The sequence below is a fragment of the Lolium perenne genome, chromosome 3 (genome assembly GCF_019359855.2).
Source record: "Lolium perenne isolate Kyuss_39 chromosome 3, Kyuss_2.0, whole genome shotgun sequence".
Taxonomy (NCBI): Eukaryota; Viridiplantae; Streptophyta; class Magnoliopsida; order Poales; family Poaceae; genus Lolium; species Lolium perenne.
The window spans coordinates 190,846,855-190,853,546 of record NC_067246.2 but is presented as its reverse complement, the minus strand read 5'-3'; the positions used below and the strand labels follow the sequence as shown (position 1 = coordinate 190,853,546).

Below are 6,692 nucleotides of genomic sequence, written 5' to 3'. Positions count from 1 at the left end.
GTTTTACATACACTTTACATCATTTTGATGCATTTTCCGGTACTAACCTATTAACAAGATGTCGAAGCGCCAGTTCCTGTTTTCTGCTGTTTTTGGTTTCAGAAATCCTACACAGGAAATATTCTCGGAATTGGACGAAACAAAAGCCCACGGTCTTATTTTCCATGGAGCCTTCCAGAACACCGAAGAGGAGACGAAGAGGGGCCACAAGGCAGCCACACCATAGGGGGGCGCGGCCCCACCCCTGGCCGCGCCGCCATATGGGGTGGGCCCCTCGGACGTCCCCCGACTCTGCCCCTTCGCCTATATAATCCTTCCGTCGCGAAACCCTAGTACCGAGAGCCACGATACGAGAAAATTTACTGAGACGCCGCCGCCGTCAACCCCATCTCGGGGAGTTCTGAAGATCACCTCCGGCACCCTGCCGGAGAGGGGAATCATCACCGGAGGGCTCTACATCACCATGCCCGCCTCCGGACTGATGCGTGAGTAGTTCATCCTTGGACTATGGGTCCATAGCAGTAGCTAGATGGTTGTCTTCTCCTCTTGTGCTATCATGTTTAGATCTTGTGAGCTGCCTATCATGATCAAGATCATCTATTTGTAATGCTACATGTTGTGTTTGTTGGGATCCGATGAATATGGAATACTATGTCAAGTTGATTATCGATCTATCATATATGTGTTGTTTATGATCTTGCATGCTCTCCGTTGCTAGTAGAGGCTCTGACCAAGTTGATACTTGTGAATCCAAGAGGGAGTATTTATGCTTGATAGTGTGTTCATGCCTCCATTGAATCTGAGACAGTGACAGAAAGTTCTAAGGTTGTGGATGTGCTGTTGCCACTAGGGATAAAACATAAATGCTTTGTCTAAGAATATTTGTATTGTTTACATTACGCACAGTACTTAATGCAATTGTCTGTTGTTTGCAACTTAATACTGGAAGGGGTGCGGATGCTAACCCGAAGGTGGAGTTTTTAGGCATAGATGCATGCTGGATAGCGGTCTATGTTCTTTGTCGTAATTCCCTAAGTAAATCTCATAGTAGTCATCATGATATGTATGTGCATTATTATGCCCTCTCTATTTGTCAATTGCCCAACTGTAATTTGTTCACCCAACATGTTATTTATCTTATTGGAGAGACACCGCTAGTGAACTGTGGACCCCGGTCCATTCTTTTACATCTGAAATACAACCTACTGCAATCATTGTTCTCTGTTGTTCTTTGCAAGCAAAAATCATTCTCCACACCATACGTTTAATCCTTTGTTTACAGCAAGCCGGTGAGATTGACAACCTCACTGTTAAGTTGGGGCAAAGTATTTTGATTGTGTTATGCAGGTTCCACGTTGGCGCCGGAATCCCTGGTGTTGCGCCGCACTACACTCCTTCACCAATAACCTTCACGTGGCATTCATCTCCTACTGGTTCGATAACCTTGGTTTCTTACTGAGGGAAAACTTGCTGCTGTACGCATCACACCTTCCTCTTGGGGTTCCCAACGGACGTGTGCTTCACGCGCCATCAAGCGCCGATGATTAAAATGTTTGGTCATCGTATACTTGGGGGTGGCGTAAGTGAGCCTGGTAAGATAGCAAAAATATCAATCTCTTGTGCATCGGACTTGGTCTCACTTACGCCATCCCTGAATGTTAATATTTGCGTTGACCAACAATGTATTAGGCATTTATTACATTTCTCTTGTGCATCGGACTTGGTCTCAGTTTCTTCCATTTTAATGAGAGTAGGAACCGGATGAAGACCCTGATGCAAGCGAGCCTGGTGGGTAGAGAGGAGGGAGCAAAGGAGGAACCGGATGAAGACCACTTTGTATCTCGAAATTGTGAAATTTGTATGAATTAAGAGTTGTATGTAAAACATTTGACACTTGCCACTATATATGTATATCGATCGGGGCTCTAATTAATGTGATGATGATGTGTATATTATATTTGTGCAATGTACGTGCTATTTATATTATATCTACATATTTCTGTATATAATCTATATAATACAAGTATATTGCTGTATATAACATGTATGTGTATAGTAGGCAGAACAAAATCGTGTATAATACGAGCAAATTCTGTGGCGCACTGAACAATAATTCTGTGGCGCACCTGTTTCTGTGGCGCACCGAAGCACTGGTGCGCCACCGAAACCTTAATTCTGTGGCGCATGTGCTGGTGCGCCACAGAAATCTTATTTTTGTGGCGAAGTTTCTATGGCGCACCGCCCATGCGCCACAGAATGTGGTTTTTGGTGCGCCACTAATGAGCCTTTTCCTACTAGTGCCCTTTGGACGTTTAGAGAGTTTTTATATTCCCAAAATTGGAAAGCAAAACAGAGTTTTTCAAGTTTTAGATTTCGGTGTAAAAAAATTCAAATCTGAAAATTTTCAAAAAATCCACCTTTCTAATTTCAAACCTTTTCCTCCTCATCTACCCCTTCTCCACCTTATCTCCTCATCTTCTTCCACTTCTCAACCTTCTCCCCTCTTTCTCTTCCACTTCTTCACCTTCTACTCTCCTTCTCTTCCACCTTCTCGTCTCCTCCTCTTCCACTTCTCATTTTCCCCATAGAAGAGCACCAACTCCGGGGACCACCTCCTCTCCAGCGACGGCGAGCACCTCCTCTCTGGCGATGGCGACTGCTTCCTTCGCGCACAACGGGCACCCTGCTCCTCCGCCCACATCCGGCGTCTTGCTCCGCCTCCACCGGCGCCCTGCACAGCCACCGCAGACGATCGCCGACGTCAACACCACCGCTGACGCCAGCGCCATGCTCCGCCACCGCTGACGACCTCCTACTGGCCACCTCATCTCGTCAGCGCTACAAGGAGACGACATGGACTCGATTGCTTTCTTTTAGTTTTTATGGTGTTTTTTTTTTGTAAAATCACGAGGAAAACTGAGCAATGGTCCCAGCTTTTTTAAAAAATTGCGACAAAATCACACTAGCAGCAGACCTGACAGGCGCACGCGACTAGTACTTTAGTGGCAGTGTGCCACGCCCGCATGCAAGTAGTACCTGCCATACTAGTCGTGTGAGGGTACACACGCGACTAGTAAGACTTACTACTGGCGAGGGGCCCGTGACTGGTAGTCAAAATTGGCACGCGACTAGTAGGCTTTTTGTAATAGAGCACCTTCAGGTGAGACTAAGAATAGCATGTGACAAATCAAACAAAGTGACACTTGTGTACCACTATATGCAACCCAGACTATCAAACAAAGTGCTTTTTTGGCCCAGAGGTTGTATGGAACACAAAGTTCGTTCCATCTCACTGGCGCATGCATCATCAAATCGGACACAGGTAACCAAACACGCCTATGTTTAAAACAGCGGGCTATAACTTATAGCCGCGGCAATTTTTGAAGCTACAAAAGACTATGGACGAGCTATAACGCCATATAACCGATTTGCTAAATAATAGGAAAAAAGATAATATTTCGGCAACATATAATTGTATATAGTATATACATCAATAATTTACATATGCATAACATAGTAACATAAGATATGCATATAAAGATTGTTGAGGATATAGTTATATTCAAATATTACAACATCATTAAGTAGCTGCAGTTTATAATAATCGTTCTGAAAATTAGCTGTTCTGAAAATTCTAAGTCAAAATTTATTAGACCCGCTGAGCGGAAAGATAGCCTCTATTAGGTTAAATTGGGCTAAATAGCTATAGCCGGCCTATAGCCAAGCTATTATCGGCTATCTCTATTTAGCCTTTAAAAGCTTTAGCCCTATTCATAGACCTCGCGGAAGGTTATAGCCGAGCTATATAGATGCCTATTTTAAAACGCGCCCTTCAGTCTTGACGCTGCCGATGCTGCTGAGCAGCCACCGACTGACTCCAACCAACGGCGGCCGATGGGTCTGGTTCCCTCAGCTATAAACCACGAACACTCCTCCGCGATCTTGCGTTCGGCGCTCAGCCGGGGAACAAGCAGCCACTTCTGCGACCTCCATGACAGCGACGACGATGTATCCGTCGTGGCCGACGAGATCCAGTACGACAAAGTGATGGCCCTAGCAACGACAGCAGACAACGTTTCTAACGTGCGGAGCCGGATCAGGAGGTCTCTCTCATCTTCTGCTAAGCCTGTCAGGACAGCGGCGGCGAAAGGGCACTCCCGGCTCGGCGTCATACTGCTCGACCAGGGCCTGTTCACCGTGTACAAGCTGTTAGGATAATTCTGATACTCGATCAGATCGTTGTGTGCACTCAGCGTGTAGATCAGGTGGCCTCCTAGTCTTGTGGATCTCAGCTAGGCTGAGTTAGTCGTGTGTGGTGCATGTATCCAAGAGTGTAGGAGGTGCTGTTAGTGGGCGCGTGGGCAGGAGTGGAGCATGGCGTCGTGTGTCCGTGCTCCGCGTATAAATAATCACTGTGTACTGATCGATGGTTTTTGAGCCAGCTGAAGAAAAAAAAAGTAGGGCGGTTCGTGCGCCCACAGCGGCGCTCCGTGCGCCGGCCGGCAAAATTCTGTGTTGTTTCCGTTGCCATCTTCTACCTCTGTTCGTGAGTGAGCTGAGAGAGAGGGTGCAGCCTCGGACTGCACCAACATTTGGTATCAGAGCCTTGTCGATCCGAGGCGCGGTCGTGGCGCGCGGTCAGTCCGCGACGAGCACGGCGGACGCGGAGGCGGCGAGGGGACGCCGTATGTGCGGCGAGCGCGGCGACCGTGGCGGACTTGCGTGGTGGCGCAGAGGCCGCGGTGGTGCGGCATGGCGGCGGCGTGGAGGAGCTGCGCGGCCACGGAGGCCGTAGCGGTGCCATGCGACGGCCATTGAAGAAACTCGGCGTGTGTCACCGAGGAAGAGGACCGCGTCGTGGGCGCGCCGGGCTGGCCGCGTTGCCTGCGTCAGTGCGCGGCATGGGCCTGAGCTAGAGGCGTGTGGAGCGCGGCGACGGTCGCCAAGGAGGAAGAAGATCAAGCTGCTCGAGCGGCCGCGTTGTGCGTCAGTGCGCGGCATGGGCGTGAGCTGAGGGCAGGCTGATCAAGACGGATGGAAGATGTTCGTGCGGCGGGTGAAGGCAGCTCAGGCAGCCGCGTTGCCAGCGTGCGTGCGTGGCATGGGCGCGAGTCGAGGGTGTGCGGACCACCGGAGAAGATGGACGCGTTCGTGCGCGGGGCGTGCGTGCGCGGTGGAGCTCAGCGTGAGGTCGTCGAGGAAGACGATGGTGGTTGTTGTTAGAGCTGTATAGTCCCTTTTCCGTTATTCCCCAGTGTATGAGGGGCTTACCTGCACATTGTCACACTTGTACATGTACTGGCCTATGGCCCTCTGTGAATACGAGTTGCTCATTCACAACATGGTATCAGAGCTCTTGGTTTAGCTCTTTGCACGCTGCAACTCCGTGCTCGATCCGCACCATTGCCGATGATCTTTCCGGTGGCTGCTGCTCCACCTTCTTCCTTCTCCCCTGCTCGTGTCGGGATCGATTTCTTCTAGCTGTTTTTCCGTCGTTTTGGAGCGAAAGTTTCAGATCGGGCCGGCCCCTTTCCGGCCATCACCGGCTCCGGCCCCGTCGCTGCCCACCACCGGCCGGCTGTGCCTGCCTCCGGCCGCGTCGCGCCGTGTACTGGCCCGCTCCGGTCGCTCCTTGGCCGGCTGCGTCGCGCCCTCCACCGGCCGGGGCTCCACCGGCTGTGCCTGCCACCGTCCCGGCCTCATCGAGCCCTGTGCCGGCCCGCTCCGGCCGCCTCTTGGCCGGGCTCGCCCTTTGGCCGGCCGCCCCGACCTGCTCTGGCCGGCTGCCGATCTGCTCCGGCCCCTCCTTACTCGCCACGGGCGGGCTCGAAAATCTGGCTTTGCCTAGATCCAGATCTGAGGGCTAAAAAAAAAAAGAGGCGGGATGGCATCTTCCCCGTCTGGCTATGTCAGTATCCCTCGCTGTCCTGTGATTTTTGACGGTACCAACTATGGAGAGTTTGCTGCCTTTATGCGCATTCACATGCGTGGTCTACGGCTGTGGGGTGTTCTTACTGGTGAGGTCTCTTGTCCGCCGCACCCTACTGCTCCTGTGCCTCCTACTCCGCCGTCCGTGCCACAGGCCCTGGCTGAGGATGCTACTCAGGCTGATCGGGATGCAGCCAAGTCTGCTGAGGATGCTGCTGATGAGGCATATGAGGAGCAGGTACTTGCTTATTCAGAGGCTCTTAGCTCTTATCGAGACAGCTTAGCTAACTTTACTCAGTGGTGTGATGAGGATGCCCGAGCTGCCGCCGTTCTTTCTCAGAGTGTTCAGCCACAGTTTGCTTCTGAGTTTATGGGTCTCGCCACTGTTGCCGAGATGTGGTCTCACCTTCGTCAGCGCTATCAGCCTTCTGGGGATTCTCTGTACTTGTCTGTTTTGCGTCAGGAGCATGACCTTCAGCAGGGTGACTCTACTGTTGATGAGTTCTACACCCAGAGTGCGGCGATCTGGCGCCAGCTTGACTCCCTTCGCAGTGCTGTCTGTGGTACTTGCCAGTGTTGCCGGACAGTACGTTCCGATATGGACTTCCAGAGGATCCATGAGTTCCTATCTCGACTTCGCCCTGAGTTTGAGCCTCGTCGCGCTCAGTTGTTTGCTCGAGGCCGTGTTCCTATCTCCGAGGTGCTGACTGAGCTTCGTGCTGAGGAGACTCGTCTGCGTGGTGCTGGACTGCTTGTGACACCTT

At 51.2% G+C, this 6,692-nt stretch overlaps 1 pseudogene; it reads left to right on the top strand.

The window, feature by feature from the left end:
- The first annotated feature begins 3,894 nt into the window (after window positions 1-3,894).
- Window positions 3,895-6,692, top strand: part of LOC127339731 (adenylate-forming reductase 06235-like) — a 45,871-nt pseudogene continuing 43,073 nt past the window's right edge.